The 20,174-nt window shown below is 36.0% G+C and overlaps 1 protein-coding gene across 1 annotated transcript in view; it reads right to left on the reverse strand.

The window, feature by feature from the left end:
• Positions 1-8,583, reverse strand: part of LOC123565435 (uncharacterized) — a 40,716-nt gene extending 32,133 nt beyond the window's left edge. The window contains exon 1 of the mRNA XM_053549619.1: positions 8,463-8,583. The gene's annotated coding sequence lies outside the window, so the exon portion shown is untranslated. The remainder of the gene's footprint in view (positions 1-8,462) is intronic.
• Between the last annotated feature and the right edge of the window lie 11,591 nt (positions 8,584-20,174).

A 20,174-nucleotide genomic window follows, 5' to 3' on the forward strand; every position in this document is an offset into this window, starting at 1 on the left:
AAAACTTTTTTTGGCTGCGTGAGGTCAATTTTTCCTTAGATGTCTTTATTTAATGAAAAGCTTGATATAATAAGCTTGGTACAATTGTTTAGTTTTTACCTTGCGTAAAATTTCTCAAAATAGCCAGGGCTCATACCGGCTGTCTTTTGCATTGAAGTTTTTGCAACGCACCATCCATATATTTTGTCATTGCCCATACTCGTTTCCATTAAATAAAAGATAATTAAAAACGGATATAGGCTTTGGTCATTGATATGATTTGAAATTCTAAACATATGCGCAATTCATAGGCCGTTAATAGTTTTTTATAACTATGTTTTTGCAGTTGGTTCATACTTTTTCCGAGTTATATGTAACAAAATTCAAAATAATAAAATTTCGACTTGAATATAAGGTCAAAGATTTAAGGTTTGTGGGGAAATAGATGTATATCGTTGGAGCATATACACTAAAATCTGTCCAAATACATTAGCCCCAAACACAAAATTGTGTCTTATTCAAGCCTTGCGAATTATGGTCACACATAACAATTTTTTTTTCGTTTTATTAAATATCATCATAAGCACAAATACTACCAGTAACCAGGTGCTTGTTTGCAAGCACGAGCTTTGTCTACACATCCATATTGAATGTTATTCTAGTCAAAATATGAATTAAATCGCGTCGGTGTTGGACTCTAAATTCAACATAATAGATAGGAAAATAGAGGACTCTTTTATGCATGCATATAATTATCAAAATGTATTTGCCATGAAATGAACCTATTGTTTAACAATCATAATCTTTTCTTTTTTGTCGTTAAAATTATGTGTATTTCCCTCAGAAAATCCAGGAGGATTCAAAGATAGACCCCTAATTTTAACCATTAAAAATCCACTTTATCGTGAAATGCAAATTTTCTTTTTGTTTTGAATTAGGTAGACATAAGTAAATACAAATGCAGAGTTTGTTTTAGTTTTATTATATGTGAAACTGGATGAAATAGCAGAAATTCCAGCTTAAGATCGACAAAAATATGAAAAAGTAACCACCGGGTCTGTAGAAGAACTATTTTTTTGTACACAATCAATTTCTTTTGATTTCTCTGAGCATGTTTTCACTATAAACATTGTTTTATGTTATAAAAATGCTTAATTAGATTTCTGATTTATGCCAGTAATTTTACTTTACTGAAATACATGGTAGGAGAATGGAAATTCTGCAAAATGCTCAAACTAGCATCATATATCTGGGGGCAAATAAAACTGAAACAGTGCAGGTGACCTAGTATTATTATTTCATTTTTCAATACACCATAACATGATCTACAGAAAATTGCATCAAAATCCGTTATTGCGAACATATTACGAAACTGCCGCGAGCGTCTTTAACGGACGTTCTTCGCGAAATAAGTTTTTCTTTAAATGAAAATCCTTGAATGTATACCCATATAACCCATAATGTCCTTGTTAGCTGGAAACATGATGTAACGAAATTGGCTTCTAAGAAGACATTTAATTTATTTGTTTTCCTCGTTTCGTAAATATCATCTTACAAATGTTTAAAGGAACTACATGAAGCAAATCTCCTCATGTGCGATAAACCTATTTGTGATCGTTTCAATCTAATTGAGCTAGCATGCAGATGTTTGATTCGAATAAATCAAGTGAAGATACAGAGCTCTCACTGGTGGATAAAAGATCAGAAAAATGAACTTTGTTGCGCACAATCAGGATAGATTAGTAACAAGAGCTGTCCGTAAAACAGCGCGCTCCACCATTCGGGGATTTTACAGTAAAATGGATATATGTCTGAATAAGAGACCTCTACTCTAAAAGGAAGATACACCAAGGGGCATAAATACATCAAAAACACAAATTTGAGTAATAAGGATTGTAGGATTTTTAAAACATATGCAGATGATAATGATAAAGATATATTTTGAGTTTCAAGTCTTTATCTTATATTTAAGTACCAAAGTTATGTCCAGAAAACGACGTTTGTTAAAAATTTAAGAATAAAAGGGGCATAATTCGGTCAAAAATACAAATCAGAGTTATGGGGATTGTTACCACACATGCAGATGATGATGATAAAGATACATTTTAAGTTTCAAGTCTTTATTTTATATTGCATTTAAGTAGTATCCAGAAAGCGAAGATTGCAAAAACATTTAAGTACAAAAGGGGCATAATTCTGTCAAAAACACAATTAGAGTTATGGGGTATGTATAGCCACCTATGCAGATGGTAATAAAAAACATACTTTTAATTTCAAGTCATTATCTTTTAAAGTACCAGAGATATGTCTATAAACAAAGCTTTCGAAAAAAAAAATTTAACATGAAAATAATTCAAAGTATAACTCCTTAGTGACCTTAGGCATAATGGGCCCAGCCCCTACACATACGTTGTTTGTATGCTGGACAATGTTTATGTGAACTTACAGTATGATATAAGCAAAAGTAACAAAGCTATGACAGAAAAACAAAGGCTGCCGAAAAACTTTAACCTCAAAAATAACCTAAGTATAACACATTTGTGACCTTGACCTTAGGTATAATGGGCCCAGTCCCTATGCATACTTTGCTTGTAAGCTTGACAATGTTTATGTAAAGTTACAGTAAGATATAAGCAATAGTAACAAAGATATGACAGAAAAACAAAGGTTGCCGAAAAACTTTAACCTTAAAAATAACCTTAGTATAACACCTTGGTGATTTTTACCTTGGATATAATGGGCTCAGCCCCTACACATATTTTGTCTGTATAATGGACAATGTTGATGTGAAGTTACAGTAAGATATAAGCAACAGTTACAACGATATGACAGAAAAACAAAGGGTGCCGAAAAACTTTAACCTTAAAAATAACCTAAGTATAACAGCTTGGTGACCTTGACATTGAATATAATGGGCTTAGCCCATACACATACATTGTTTTTATACTGGACAATGTTTATGTGAAGTTACAGTAAGATATAAGCAATAGTAACAAAGATATGACAGAAAAACAAAGGTTGCCGATAAAATATTAACCAAGGAGGGTCACGCCGACGCCGGGGCGAGTAGTATAGCCCCACTATTCTCCGAATAATGGAGCTTAAAAGTAAATAATTTCGAAGTTACACACTGTTTCATCAGATATGATTTACACTCTTTATAGGAAAGATGTTGTTCTGTTTGCCTATTTCATTTAAGGAAGTAGTAAATAAACCGTAGAATTTCAATGTGTGCATGCCAACCTGGAAGCAAAAGTGAGAATTCACGACAGCATATATGACAACCAGACGTTTTATGTTTATCAATTTATATAAACCTGTCCTCGATTTGATGCTACATGGTACTGAAATGCCGAAATGATCACGGTATTTTTCTAATAAAAATCTGGCAGTTTGATTATTACAAATCATAATCATTGATTCATTCTCATTGAGAATTTTGCATTTTTATACAAATTAACCTACTAAAGTCGTTCATATATCAGTAGAAAATAATCATATCGTTATTTAAAATTATATTGTTTATTTGCTTTTTCATTTGCCGTAATTTTAAGAATTGTTGAAAGACTAAATATTTGAATATTTCAGAGATCCATTATGAGGTAGTTATTGAAAAGTCAGAAACTGTTGGGACGGAAACATAATCTGTTACAAGTACCGCACATTCCTCCTGTCCTGTTGCTATCTTACAAAGACATCTACGAGAATCACTTATTATATCACCTTTTTCAGAATATATTTTTGTTCCGTCATTTTCAACAAAAGGATTAAGAAGTACGTAGTGATTCAGACAGGCGCTTTCTTATTCATCTGCTGTCATAGTTAAAAGCAAAATCCTCAGTTACGACTAGATTCATCCTTGTATTGACTGCATTATGTTCGGTGGGGGCTGCTAAAGTACTACGGCTCTTACAGAAGTGCTTTTGAGAGGTTGTGGCAGAGGCATGGCACGTTGAAATCTGTGTCAGCAAGAGATGGCTTTGTGAAAGACTCTTTGAAAGATCGCTCTTCTGTCCTTGTAAGCGTTTATGGTTAAATTTATATTTATCGCATGCATTTCACTTTGTTTGCTATATGTAACTCCCATTGATTAAAAGGTGCTAGTGACTATAACTTCAGGTTGGATAAATATTTTTCAAAAGTCGATTAGCTTAAATTGTTTGGTTGTTAAGAGTCGCTTACTTTATTTAAAATTAAATACGTATGACTGAAGCTCTCAAATATCTTCAAACTGATTATATCAGTATAATGTCACACTGGATGTTATTTACATCGGAAAGCTGTACTTAGTTTTATATTGTTTAACTTACATCTGCAAGCAACGAAATGTTGCGTTATGTGCTCTTCTTGCAGTGGAATGCTGGATAGATTATTTGCGAGCAGCGGAATGCTGCGTTATGTCCTCTTCTTGCAGTGTGATGCTGCGATAGATTATCTGCAAGCAACGGAATGTTGCCTTATGTGCTCTTCTTGCAGTGGGATGATGCGATAGATTATCTGCAAGCAACGGAATGTTGCGTTATGTGCTCTTCTTGCACTGGGATGCTGCGATTGATTATCTGCAAGCAACGGAATGTGGCGTTATGTGCTCTTCTTGCAGTGGGATGCTGCGATAGATTATCTGCAAGCAACGGAATGTTGCGTTATGTGCTCTTCTTGCAGTGTGATGGAATGTTGCGTTATGTGCTCTTCTTGCAGTGGGATGCTGCGATAGATTATCTGCAAGCAACGGAATGTTGCGTTATGTGCTCTTCTTGCAGTGTGATGAAATGTTGCGTTATGTGCTCTTCCTGCAGAGGGATGCTGCGATAGATTATCTGCAAGCAACGGAATGTTGCGTTATGTGCTCGTCTTGCAGTATGATGGAATGTTGCGTTATGTGCTTTTCTTGCAGTGGGATGATGCGATAGATTATCTGCAAGCAACGGAATGTTGCGTTATGTGCTCTTCTTGCACTGGGATGCTGCGATTGATTATCTGCAAGCAACGGAATGTTGCGTTATGTGCTCTTCTTGCAGTGGGATGCTGCGATAGATTATCTGCAAGCAACGGAATGTTGCGTTATGTGCTCTTCTTGCAGTGTGATGGAATGTTGCGTTATGTGCTCTTCTTGCAGTGGGATGCTGCGATAGATTATCTGCAAGCAACGGAATGTTGCGTTATGTGCTCTTCTTGCAGTGTGATGGAATGTTGCGTTATGTGCTCTTCCTGCAGAGGGATGCTGCGATAGATTATCTGCAAGCAACGGAATGTTGCGTTATGTGCTCGTCTTGCAGTATGATGGAATGTTGCGTTATGTGCTCTTCTTGCAGTGGGATGCTTCGATAGATTATCTGCAAGCAACGGAATGTTGCGTTATGTGCTCTTCTTGCGGAGGGATGCTGCGATAGGTTATCTGCAAGCGTTATGTGCTCTTCTTGCAGTGGGATGCTGCGATATATTATCTGCAAGCAACGTAATGTTGCGTTATGTGCTCTTCTTGCAGTGGGATGCTTCGATAGATTATCTGCAAGCAACGTAATGCATGTTGCGTTATGAGCTCTTCTTGCAGTGGGATGCTGCGATAAATTATCTGCAAGCAACGGAATGTTGCGTTATGTGCTCTTCCTGCAGTGGGATGCTGCGATAGATTATCTGCAAGCAACGGAATGTTGCGTTATGTGCTCGTCTTGCAGTATGATGGAATGTTGCGTTATGTGCTCTTCTTGCAGTGGGATGCTGCGATAGATTATCTGCAAGCAACGGAATGTTGCGTTATGTGCTCTTCTTGCAGTGGGATGCTGCGATAGATTATCTGCAAGCGTTATGTGCTCTTCTTTCAGTGGGATGCTGCGATATATTATCTGCAAGCAACGTAATGTTGCGTTATGTGCTCTTCTTGCAGTGGGATGCTGCGATAGATTATCTGCAAGCAACGGAATGTTGCGTTATGTGCTCTTCTTGCAGTGGGATGCTGCGATAGATTATCTGCAAGCAACGGAATGTTGCGTTATGTGCTCTTCTTGCAGTGGGATGCTGCGATAGATTATCTGCAAGCGTTATGTGCTCTTCTTGCAGTGGGATGCTGCGATATATTATCTGCAAGCAACGTAATGTTGCGTTATGTGCTCTTCTTGCAGTGGGATGCTGCGATAGATTATCTGCAAGCAACGGAATGTTGCGTTATGTGCTCTTCTTGCAGTGGGATGCTGCGATAGATTATCTGCAAGCAACGTAATGCATATTGCGTTGTGAGCTCTTCTTGCAGTGGGATGCTGCGATAAATTATCTGCAAGCAACGGAATGTTGCGTTATGCGCTCTTCTTGCAGTGGGATGCTGCGATAGATTATCTGCAAGCAACGGAATGTTGCGTGATGTGCTCTTCTTGCAGTGGGATGCTGCGATAGAATAGCTGCAAGAAGCGGAATGCTGCGTTATGTGCTCTTCTTGCAGTGGAATGCTGCGATAAATTATCTGCAAGCAGCGGAATGCTGCATTATGTGCTCTTTTTGCAGTGGAATGCTGCATTAGATTATCTGCAAGCAGCGGAATGCTGCGTTATGTGCTCTTCTCGCAGTGGAATACTGCTTTATGTTGTCTGTAACAACGGAATGTTGCGTTATGAGCTCTTCCTACAGTGGAATGCTCTTTTATGTTATTTGCAAGCAGCCCAATTTTGCGTTGTGTTCTCCTCTTGCAGTAGAATGCTGTCTTGTTGAATGTAATTGTGATTAGAGAATAATTGATTTACTCGCAGCTTTAGCGAAAGTAAATAGAATTATTCGCGTTTTGAAATGACCTTGCTTGGTTGTTTATCCCAGTACTATTTCGGTCTGCAGATTATGCTAGTATATTTGCGCGCTTTTTGTCAAGTGAATTTCGTGAATATGTCGGCGTTAATTAGCACTGTTGGGAATCACATGATCAAAATAATCTCTAAACCAAAGTTCTATTTTGAAAAATATGTATAAATTTCCTAATCTGATAAGATAAGAATTTCAACCATAGCCTAACATATGATTAATGAAAATTGTTAAATTGTTATGTAGTTGACTACATTGATAGATTTCCTGTAATTACAAACACAATGAAAATAAGATCTCGCATATATCGATGGTTGAAATATGAATGTACTTCGCGAACAATTGTACACTTCTATGCTGCCAATTGTATACACTGTTCCTACTTTAACTGTTTCTTTTTAGCTCGACTTTTCGAAGAAAAAGTAGAGCTATTGTACTCGCCCGGCGTCGACGTCGGCCTCGGCATCGGCATCGGCGTCGGCGTCGCCGTTGGTTAAATTTTTTGATAAAGTCAAATATTTCTGTTACTATCAAAGCTATTGACTGGAAACTTAAAATAGTTATTTATTATCAAAGTCTACACCAGGAGAAACAATCCCTATAACTCTGATTTGAATTTTGATAGAGTTATGCCCCTTGTTAACTTAGAATTTTTGGTTAAAGTTTTTGATTAAGTCACTTTGTTACTATGAAAGCTTTTTACTTGAAACTTAAATAGTTATTTACTATCAAAGTCTACACCAGGAGAAACAATCTCCAAAACTCTGATTTGAATTTTGACAGAATTATGCCCCTTTTTAACTTAGAATTCTTGGTTAAAGTTTTTGATAAAGTCAAATATCTCTGTTACTATCAAGCCTATTGACTTGAAACTTAAAATAATTATTTACCATCAAAGTCTACACCAGGAGAAACAATGGCAATAACTCTGTTTTGAGTTTTGACAGAATAATGCCCCTTTTTTAACTTAGAATTTTTGTTCAAATTTTTGATAAAGTCAAATATCTCTGTTAATATTAAAAGCTTTTGGCTTGAAACTCAAGATATTTATTTACTATCAAAGTCTACACCAGAAGACACAATTCCCATAAATCTGATTTGAATTTTGACAGAGTTAAGCGCCTTTTTAACTAAGATAAGAATTTTTGGTGATTTTTTTGATAAAGTCAGATATCTCTGTTACTATCAAAGCTTTTGATTTGAAACTTGAAATACTTATTTACCATCAAAGTCTACACTAGAAGAAACAATCCCCATACTGGCAAAGCTCTCATTTAGAGTTAAGCACTGAGAAAAGTCTAGCGCGCTGTCTTACGGACAGCTCTTGTTAGTCTTGTTGAAGGTAATCGAGATCAAAATAATAAAGTCTTAAATATTGAGGTTAAAATAATTTGAATATAAAACGGAAAATATTACCGTTGAATTAAGGTCGACAATGAGATAAAAATAGAGATGTTCTATAGCAAATCTATATATTAGCATACTTTAAGAACTATGAACGATACCAACCTTAAAAATAAATGATGAGAAATTAAAATACATGATGTTCAACGAATACTGTATCTCCTAGTTTTGATTTCATGAGAAACCATTCGTTATCTACTAGAAATGTTTAATTCATCCAATTTTAATAACATTCATTTGTCTTCATTTAAACAAAAACTTCAAATAAAAATGCAATACAATAAATTGGTATTTACCGTTAACAGCTGTGTATATTTCTCCTAATATCCCGGGCTCATTGCCGCCATGTTTTGCCTATGAGAATAATTGTCACAATTAAGTCTTTACAACGCATGTCAAGTATTTATTTTGTCACCGCGCATGCTCGTTTTGTTATAAAAGATGCAATTAGATACGGATAAAAACCCACATTAGGAAAAGATTTACACTGATTTAACCAGGAAGAATTAAAAAACCTTAACAGTGATTACATCTTTGATACATATCATTGTTAGCTCACCTGTAACGTAGTGACAAAGTGAGCTTTTAGTGATCGCCCTTCGTCCGTCGTCCGTCCACAATTTTTTTATGAAAACGATAGAGACCACATTGTTCAATCAATTTAATCAAACTTGCACACGACTTGTATTGGCAGAATATCTTGGTTCCTTCCAAAAACTTGCCAGATCCCATCCAGAGCTATGGCCCCTTGAAGAGTCAAATTTTGGTATTCTGTAACATCAATAAATCTTGGATTCCATGATAAATTTGTCAGATTCAATCACATGTAATGGAGTTACAGTCTCTGACTGACCCCTGAACGAGTCAAAAAAATGCCTTATGGACACGATAGAAGTAACATTTTTTATTTGATTTTGACCAAACTTACATATAGCTTATGTCACAGTAAGATCTTGGCTCCCTTCGAAAATCGGCTAGATTCCACCATGGGTTTTAAAGTTATTGCCCCTGAAAGTTGCAAAACTTTCAACTTTTGCCCTATGAGCCATATAGAGGTTTCATTCATGCTTTAATTTGAAACAAATCTGCACGGAATGTTTGTCTTGATAATTAAAAGGCTAAGTTCTAAACTGGGTCATGAGGGGTTAAAAACTAGGTCATTCGGTAAAATTAAAAGGAAAAGCTTGTTAACACACTAGAGGCTAGATTTATAACCCTATCTTCATGAATCTTGGTCAAAATATTTCTCATGATGATTTCTATGCCAAGTTTCAAACTGGATTATATAGGGTCAAAATCTAGGTTATTCGGTCAAATCAAAGGAAAACTTCTTAACTTCTTCCAACTTCTTTGGGCCAAATTAGTGACCATATCTTTATGAAACTTGGTCAGAATGTTTATCTTGATGATTCCTAGGCCACGTCCGAAACTGGGACTTGTTGATTTAAAAACTAGGTCCCCCGCTAAAATCCAAGGAAAAGCTTGTAAACATTCTTAGAGGCCATATTTATCACCCGATCGTCATAGAACTTGGAAAGAATGTTTATCTTGATGATTTCTAGGTCAAGTTCCAACATGAGTCATGTAGGATAAAAAACTAGGTCACCACTCAAATCAAAGGAAAAGCTTGTTAACATGAAACTTGGTCAGAATGTTTATCCTGATAATTCCAATGTCATGTTTTACAGATGAGAGATATAGGGTCATTATGATTCTCTTGTTTTGAGTGCATATTTGAGTACGAACGAAGTATAAAGGAATGTGCAGATGCACAGCATAGATTTAATCCAATGGAAGAATTACTTATAAAATTATTACCGTATGATAAAGTACTATTATTTATCCAAGTACGTGGCACGTGCAATTCGAGTTATAAATATAATAAAATGTAAAAATAAGTGCAAACAGGCCCAGTAAAGGAGTTATTCTGATATAACGGTATTTGCCACAACGCTTGTGGTGGCCCAGATTAACCTTCGATTCCGCAAGTCGTTTGTTTACGGACGAAATACGTTTCCAATTCAAAAGAAATGTGTACATGTGATGGGATGACAGATTTTCTGACAAATGTATGCAAGAGGCCAAGTGACATAGCGGAGGTTTTATCAAAATAATGGAAAGATGTTCCTCTACATACAAAGATTTCTGTAGTTATATTGCATGGCAACTACAAAGCTATAAGGAAACAACAGGCCGCGGTTCTGTCAAAATATTCATGGCAAACCGATAGATGCATGGTACCAATAGACAACCTAACTAGTTTATAGTACTTACGGTAAGTTTTGCTTCCCGCAGCCATATCAACAGAACAGAGTTTTGCTGTTCCTGCAAGATAGGACAAATAGTCATACCACAAGAGGCACTCACCTCTTCTCCAACATTGCAGTATTCTATGGTGGCTGATTTCTGCCATTTCGCGTTTTCGCCCCGCGACCCCGCCAAGCGAAAACACGAGAATTTACAAGTTAAAATGGCGGGGGCGCGGGGCGAAAACTCGCTATTTAGCGGGGGCGCGGAGCGAAAACACGATAATTAGCGGGGTCGCGGGGCGAGAGTTAGTAACTGGTATGTCGAGGGCGCGTGGCGAAAACACGATAATTAGCGCTGCTTAAACGCCGAGTTTTCGCACCGCACCCCCGACATTCCAGTTCCTAAATCTCGCCCCTCGACACCGCTATTTATCGTGTTTTCGCTTCGCGCCCCTACTAAATAGCGAGTTTTCGCCCCGCGACCCCGCCGAGCAAAAACACGAAAATTAACAAGATAAAATGGCGGGGGCGCCAGGCGAAAACTCGCTATTTAGCGGGGGCGCGAAGCGAAAACACGATAATTAGCGGGAGCGCGGGGCGAGATTTAGTAACTGGATGTCGGGACGCGGTGCGAAAACTCGACGTTTAAGCAGCGCTAATTATCGTGTTTTCATCTCGCGCCCCCGACATACCAGTTACTAAATCTCGCCCCGCGACCCCGCTAAACAGCGAGTTTTCGCTCCGCGCCCACGCTAAATAGCGAGTTTTCGCCCCGCGCCCCCGCCATTTTAACTTGTTAATTCTCGTGTTTTCGCTCGGCGGGGTCGCGGGGCGAAAACGCGAAATGGCAGAAATCAGCCACCATAGTATTCCTCTTTTGAATGGGCAGTTAAAATCCTTAGATTTTAATCCAACTGAGCATCTGTGGGACGACTTTGATAGACGGATGAAACAGGCCCTCGTGAACACGTGATTATAGCCCGTATTGGGAATACTCTTAACTAGTTCCTTCAGCAGAATGTGTTGACGCAAAGTTTATAGTGCTCGTTCCTGTATTAAGAATTCTCGCGTACCGAAACAAATTGTTCTTTTCTATTTTTGTCGTTGATTTCATGAAAATGTTGGACAAATCTTAGTAGGCTGATGTAAGGTATGTCTATGAACAAAATGTTAGTGGACTAAGTACCATTCAGTGCTGGGGAGAAGTTTTTTTTGTAGTTTTCGGTTATGATTTACATCAATTAATCAACTTTGAATGAATTGTGCGTAATATCTTGTAATATACATATACACAAAATGTATTGTTATATATTATACACCAACTTTAATAGTAACACCTTGCAAGATAAATTTGTCATGAACAAATTTAATAAGGTTAATTTGTAGCAAGTGAAGTGCAGACACTTTATTGTCTTCAAAATCGTTGCTAGGTCAACATATTAACTTTTTAATAGGTAGAATATCCGGCAATGATCGTCGACAATTTTAGATTTGATTATGAAAAAGCTTTGATTGACTGTACGCACATTTTGTGGTTTATGCATACTTAAAGGTAATAGACGGCTTCGCGTATATTGGTGCCCACCTATACAACGGGCATGTTAAAGAACCAGACTGTCTGTTTGCAAGGAGCTAGGCTAAGTTAGTCGGACAGGTATGTATCTTCAATGAGTTCTCTCTCTCTCTCTCTCTCTCTCTCTCTCTCTCTCTCTCTCTCCCTCTGTTCTAGGGGCTTTCTTTCGTTGTGTGCACTGGCTCTGCGTCTGTTCTTGTATTAAATAAATTGGCGCCCTAAGTGTCTGTCTTTGTATGTAAAGCGCCTCTGAACGTGTCTGTTCTTAAATATGAGAACTACAATCTTGTTTTTACCCACCATTTATAAATTCACCGTCTGTAACCAATATGTGTAGCAGTTTAAAATGAAGGCTGCCAATAATTTGTATGCATAAATTTTATCATTTCAATCTTATTCATACATTAACATCCTGGGGTTTTCACCATAGAAACATCTCCTTTTACGAATCGTATTACCTTGACATACCTGTTTTTGATATTTGTGTACCCGTTCTGGGACAAACACAAGTAAACAAGACTATCGTGTTGCATTTTATGAATAAGCTAAACGTGTGTATTTAGGTCAAGCTGTTTGTTACAAGAAAGAAAACAGTTTGTTATTACTTTAAATACTTTCAATAAAAGTTTAGTTATGCCAATTTAACTACGGATCATTTACACTAAAACATATTCTCTTTGCATTTAATACATCTTAGCTAGATATTGACATATGTATAGGTAGAAGGATTTAGCGGCGTTTATTTATAATTGTCTTAATTTCTTATTGAAATCACGGTCGAACGCACCTCAACGCGTTTATCAATACTTCAAACATATCCAGAAAATTAAAAACAAAATTGCCATATAAGTCTTAGTTATAAAACCAACAAGACCTGAAATGACCTTTGACCCCTCAGTGTGACTTTTGACCTTTGAGATAGACACCACTTTTCTAAGGCGGTACATGTTTCTTTGAGGAAATTATTTTTTGCCCTTTTAAAAAAAGAACTTATTGCTCAATGCCTATCAAAGTTATGGTCTAGACAAGATCTAATATGACTTATGAGACACAAAACTTGGATTGGGGTGCAACTCACAACCTCATTGATATAAACATTTACGTGAAATAAGATTAAGACTGATCAATGCATGATATCAAAGTTATGGCCTGGACAAGATGTAATAAGACTTGTGAGACAGAAACCACAGATTTGCGTGCGGCTCACTATCTCAATGAGATAAACATTTACGTAAAATAAAATTAAGATTGATCCATGCATATCCAAGATATCGCCTGGACAACATCTGACATGACCGTTGACTCTTGAGGTTGATCTTAACCTTTGAGATAGAATTCTGGAGTGATATTCCATCTCATTGACGTAAGCGTTTGCACCATAAACAAGACAGACCCACGCATGCCAAAAGGACTATCCGGATGAAATCGAACGGACACATTTACGCACAAATGCACATACATCAAACAGCCATTTTGACGGCTAGGTTGAGCTCTGAACAAGTTGGCTCGAGTGTAAAATAAGAAAGGAATTATTAATTATCACATAAAATTGATGGCAGTTTTGATTTCAGAGTGCCGATCAATATGGTTACGGACATAATATTAATTAGTATTAACATGAAATAAACAAAACTAAACTGTACATTGTAATATCATCTATATCTACATATAGCAAAAAGCAGAACCAATTTACTTTTTTTGATATTTATGAAAAGTAGTTTATCTTGTGTTGCCTCTAAATATAATTTTTAATTTGACCTAAAGAACTTTAATATCGAATGAATTTGATGAATTCTGTAGTGTAGTAATTTTTATCTTAAACGGACCATGGCAGTTTTGTATGACCCTTGGACTTAAACTTGTCAGTTGTGCAATCTATATGACCTACTACTAGTGAGAAAAAAATGAAACTGAACAAACATGGATATTTCTCAATAGTTATAGATGCAAATAACCTTTTGCTTTTAAGCCAAAATATCTGTTTGTCTGTTTGTAATTCAGACACTACTTAGCACGTCATTTTTCATCATATACAAGTAAGAAGCAAATTAAACCTAATTATATTTTTGATGCCAACTGTCGTATACATTTAGCAAAATTATTAAAACTTGCACTTAATGTACACTCACAAATTGTCGGATTGAATCCAAAACGTAAATGAGCTACCAAGGGCGTTATCAACCCGAAATTGATGTTCTGGCACACATATGCGTGAAATTTCGACGTATAAAAAAAACATACTATACCCCTACGCCTAATTATTAATATAACAAATGATGCTTGTAAAAAATAATGCGCAGTCCTAGGCTTTTGAGTCTTATAGATAGATTCGCGTAAGACTACCTTTTGTACACATGTATCGTTAATGCGGCGTACCGGAAGAATTTTATTAATTTTACCTTTATTTTTCAATAATCGTAATTTTAAAGGAAAACAAAAATCATATTTAGTTATTAATATTTGATACAAATGCAGCCATTTTTTTAAACGAACGAAAGCATCATACCTTACAACTTAAAGTAAAGAAACGTTAGAAATTGTTTTATTTAAAAAGATATCTGTTTAATATGAAATACAGCAGTGTGTAAATTATTACATAAACACACTACAATGCCTGCCCCCGTGTTTAGCCATTTCTTTAAATTTCAAACTACCACATGTATTTTTTCAGCAGTGATCAGATTTTAGAAAATCTTTTAGCGTTATGTATATGTGACGCTTGAAAATTAGTTTTATTTCAAATCGAAAATGCATAAGAATAAACGCCCTTGAATGTACACCGTTGGCCAAGTTACCATCAGATACCTAAAAACTTTATGTAAAAACCGCTTTACGCAGAAGTGCTTTAAACAATTTACCTCCTTCCATAACAATGAACGCCCTTGGATGTATATTTTTGGTTTATTTGTATTCTGATACATAGAAATAGAAACGCGCTTACTAGAAGTAGATTTTCCTCAATTGTCAAACGAAGAGCGCCCTTGAGTGTATCCTCTTACCAACTTAAAGCTATAAATAAACTGTTTACTTGCGCGCTCTAGTATCTACCCGTACGTTGTTCCTTATTTCTAACCGATATAACATACAAATGTGAGATAAAAAAAAATCGGTGACAATGTTCTGCTCTGATTCAGCAGGTATGTCTAGTAGGTAGGATAAAGAAAAAATTAGCCGAACACCGATTTCTTAAGCGGAACTTTATTACAAAGGTATTGAATGGACTCTGTGATCCGAAAGGATCAGAAAATATATCAACACTTATTCCAAGTAAGGGGAGACATTTTATAAAAATTGCTGTTGTGATAGTTAATAAAATCTGTTAGAAGATCCCTTGGAAACTTAGAATGCAACCATCCAGAGTAACAGCAGACTCGGTTTGATTGAGTCTATGATATAAAGTGTACTGTAAAACTGAAGTTGGTACAGCATATTAAGTATTTAAAGTTTACTTGATCTTATTGTGATATACTGTTTGATCCACCAATTACGTAACACGATTTGCTTTAATTTTGACCTAATTTTGGAAGATCCAGAAAGAAGCTATACACAGGATATTATTTCCTAATTACTCAATCAGCAAATAAAGCCAAACTCAAAGTTTCAAAACTTTCGCGTGTCCTAAATTGATCAAAGACAATAGAAAATATGCTATCATAATTTGTTTGCAGCAAGTCATGACGTTTTTACAACTAAAAGGTTCATGTTACAGACCTTAAGGTTATGAAATTATTGCTTTATGTTGTGAAAGGTACTGTCTTATATTCAAAGAGAAATCATGCAAAACTTTTCTTACGGAAAAGGTTGATCAAACTGCAAAAACAACAAAGTACAAATTAAATTAAGTTACAATGGGCACAAAATAATCTTAACATTTATCGGCCCCTTACGGTCTATGTTTTGCAATTCGGAGGACAAAATATCATCTCTCTGTACATCTGCACCTTAAAATCTGTTTAACTTGTTGAATTTGTTTGTTTGTTTTTTTTCGGATTTAACGTCGCACCGACACATGATAGGTGATATGGCGACTTTCCAGCTTTATGGTGGAGGAAAACCCCAGGTGCCCCTCCGTGCATTATTTCATCACGAGCGGGCACCTGGGTAGAACCACCGACCTTCCGTAAGCCAGCTGGATGGCTTCCTCACATGAAGAATTCAACGCCCCGAGTGAGGCTCGAACCCACATCGATGAGGGGCAAGTGCTTTGAAGTCAGCGACCTTAACCACTCGGCCACGGAGGCCCCTAACTTGTTGAAATAAAAGAGAACACAATTTCAAAAGATATCGTTGGGTAAAGTAATATTAAGTTTTGACAATCCATCATATGATCATCACAAATAAACGTCATTGACAGGCAAACAAAATATTAAACTAATCTTGATGGCATTAAATGTAGAAAGGAATGTGTTGCTTTGTTTTAAATTAAAGTTAAAATTGCTGAAGTTTGCTGCAGGTAAAAATTTATTTACCTAGTTTTGTTTGAAAATCAGATAACAAGAAAAGGAGGTTATCATTATTTTTCATCAGAAACAGTCGCCTCTTAAAGATATCTTTTCACGCAATTTCGCATCTCTCAGACAATTACATTTGTAGATGTTCGTTTGTCATCAGATTGCAAGTCTTAACAAACAGGAAAATAATAAAAAGGCTGTATCCTTTTATAACCACGACATTCTCAACTCATCGAAAACAATCCATTTTATGTCTTTCCCCGTAAAATGGTTTGCTGTCGCTCTTAAATAGGGTTTTGGGGCGCACATTGTATACTATAATGTACGTATGTATATACAAATTGCCGATTCAACTCTTTTCCATGAGTATGGAAAATAAACTTCCGCTTAAAGGAAACTCGTGTTTGAAACCAATGAGCATTAAAAAAAAACAAAGCATGTTTGCATAATATTATATAAACAGTATTGCATGTTAGTATAAAAAGATCAAAATTTATGTATAACTACCCAAAGTGTGTATACGTTCCACCGCTTTAAAACTGGAGAAATTTTGTTCTTAAAAAAATAATTCCTGTTATTACAGTTAGATTTGTTATATTTAGCCAATTGAATAGATGTGATGATGAGTTTTACTAAGTACAAGAAACGACGATAACGACATTATTTATACGTTTTACTTCATCGCATTATACGACGTTTTGTTTCGTTTTGAAGTCTTAGATAGGTGTTCGTTATAAGCTAATTTATTTGATCATTATTTTTTAATGAGAGCTTTTTCGACGTCCGCGTTGGCGTCAGCGTTACAAAACGTTTGTGTATAAACAGGTGTTTTAAAACTACTTACTCTAATGCAACATGCATGTCTTTAGCATGGAGACGTGATCTACGTAACTTTAATATTTTTATAATTATGCCTCTTTTCGTTATCGCTCCTTTCTAAGTAGGTTTCTCTGAACCTACTGGGACATGTGCTGTCAACCTACACACAGGGCAAGTAACACAATTCAAGTAATTAATTTGTTAAGATACACATATTTGACAAATGGCAGTTTAAATAACATTTGCTGACATTTTGGAAAAAAGTATGTCCCTTCTATGCTTAACATTGCTAAACTGAGCTCCCGAGCACAATTCAGTAGCGTTAATAGGAACCATATTAATTGTTGACATTTGGTTTAAAATAACGCTACTTTGATTGTATCGCCCATTATGATAATTCTTCCTCTGTCAATATACATGTAAATGATACATTCCAATTCTTCTAAACAGTCAATATATATGTTTGATGAATGATTTTTACATGGTAAATATACTTGCAATACATACATAATAACAACCAGGATGTGTCATGATCTCGATGCCAATAATAGGTGAGTTGGTCTCCGGAGTCTGGTTGTCCCTAGTTATCACTGTTCAATCAGCAGGCCAGGGCATGGCCGAGTATGTAGACACAGTACTTGGAACAGCTTGATGATCACTCGGCATCGGAACAATAGATTTAGTGCCCCTGTTTTGAATACAGCAGTCCTTTGTGACATCTTTGAGATATTCCACTGCTGTGCTTAAAGTATTGGACCCGTAATAGAGTACCTCCTTTTTGAAGAGTATTCAATTCCTACCATAAACCTACTTTGACTGCAATTTTCAGGGGGGCGTAGGTTCAAGCCCCACTTGGACCAAACTTTTTTCTCCATATTTTCCTTTTTCCTAGTAAGTTTTTACTTCTTTCGAGACTTATTATGGATGTATTGTACAAAAGTGGAAAATTTTCATTGTATAAGTGATAACTTGCTGTTTGTTCAAAGTGAATTTACCTCTGAATCAGGAGGGGTAGAGTTAGACATCTTTAAAAATACTGAGTTACATGCGGTAAAAGTTCTCTATTTTGCCTTCATTCTTTAGATAACATATTGTGGAAGAAATGCAGGCAGGTTTTACTTCTGCCCCAAGGTTATTTTTGAATGAAGTGAGTACAATTCAAAACAGACCCACAGGATTCGACCTTAATTTTTCAATGTTGGAGTTAGAATTCTGTCTCATTAAATCTGTTTACTTGAGGCACCCTAGAAAAAAATGTTATTTACAGTTTTATTTTGTGTTTTATAATCGTTTAACAATAGTTTGATGTTTCTTTTATCAAAATTAATGCTGTAATGAATTTTCTGCAAGCGTTTTAGATAGTGGCCATCACAATGAAATTTATCTCTACTTGAGCTTGAGGAAATACCATAAATTATACAAAATTTACCAAAAACGGCACGGTAAAAGTTGTTTAAAATTTGCAACACAGTGCGAAACATAGTCAGCTTTAAGAATATTCCAAGCAAATGCCATTTTTAAACATTACCATTAGGGGTCCAATACCTAGACATTTTTTGAGGGATGTCGCCAGTGTTTTTGAATATTTCTCCTTTACAAAAGGCCAATTTTGTCGACACAAATGTTTCAAGCTTTGAGATAGAAGAATTTACTTCATTGATATTTGACAAAAAAGAAATTGTTTTAAATTACTGATCTTTTCCTTTGTGTCAGAAACAGCAGATCTAACCTCATTAATTTCCGACACTCTTCCATTCTCTGTTGCAGCTTGTCGCTGTTTCATTAAAAGTATATTTGCTTGTAGGATGTAATTAAAATTGCGACATTTCAACGCTACATAAACACTTTTATGATATACCTATATAAATTCTGAAAAAAATCGGCTTGTATTTCACAATTAAATATGAACAGGCAGACAAAAATTTCGTATTGTGCCTTTTAAATTCCGTATTGTACCTTCCGTATTGTATGCTGCTGGACTATTTTCATAAATATGCATGACCCGACACATTTCTATAAATAGCGCCCATAAAAACTTCACTAAGTTCCATTTAATATCGATAAACATTGAAGATTTCGTCCAAGAACAAAACAAGAATCAAAATGGTAAAGGTATATAATAAAAGGGTCATTATAACAATAGCTAGATCTGGGACTTTGTATTCGGCTCTCGTGGATTTTGCAAGGTGGGATCACACTCGGCGCTTGCGCGCCTCGTGAGATCTGATCTGGCAAAATCCACTCGAGCCGAATACTGCATCTCAGATCAATATACTGTTATAATAACCCTATTATCTGATTCCGAACATAAGAATTTTATCGTAGATTTAAAACAGAGCTAAGCCTGTTTAACTTCTTGGAGTTGCTGATTAGATCTTTAATGCTGAGTGGACCTTTAACCTGAATAACTGCTAAAAGTGCGTGGACGTCATATGATGTTGAAAATTCATAAACCAGCACAGTTTTGTCAAAACATGTTTCGCTTTAATAAGTTTCTTCAGTTGACAGCTACGGTAGAGCCACAACGGGTAATGACACGACGCTTGAGTTTCCATGCAAATCCGACGGGAAGACTATCCAGTGATCGAACATTCTCAAACAGCAATGTACGCACCTGTTCAATTTTGGTTTCATCATTACTGCAGTCTAGCAAAAGCTGTTACAAAAGGAAGACCTTCCACAAGATCTAAAAAGCGTTGATATGCTGATAAATCTGCAACTTGTCCTTCACAAGGGGGCATATCTATATATTTTATAAAATCACCAAGATTTTCACATAACGGCTTATCATATGATGTAACTTTAGACATCAAAAATAATCGTTAAATCGAGTTAGCGACTCGTTCACATAATTTAGACGAACCATACTTTGTTTCAAATTCTACAAAATGTTGGTACTGTGAAAGTGAACAGCGG

The sequence above is a fragment of the Mercenaria mercenaria genome, chromosome 8 (assembly GCF_021730395.1).
Source record: "Mercenaria mercenaria strain notata chromosome 8, MADL_Memer_1, whole genome shotgun sequence".
In the NCBI taxonomy this organism is placed as follows: domain Eukaryota; kingdom Metazoa; phylum Mollusca; class Bivalvia; order Venerida; family Veneridae; genus Mercenaria; species Mercenaria mercenaria.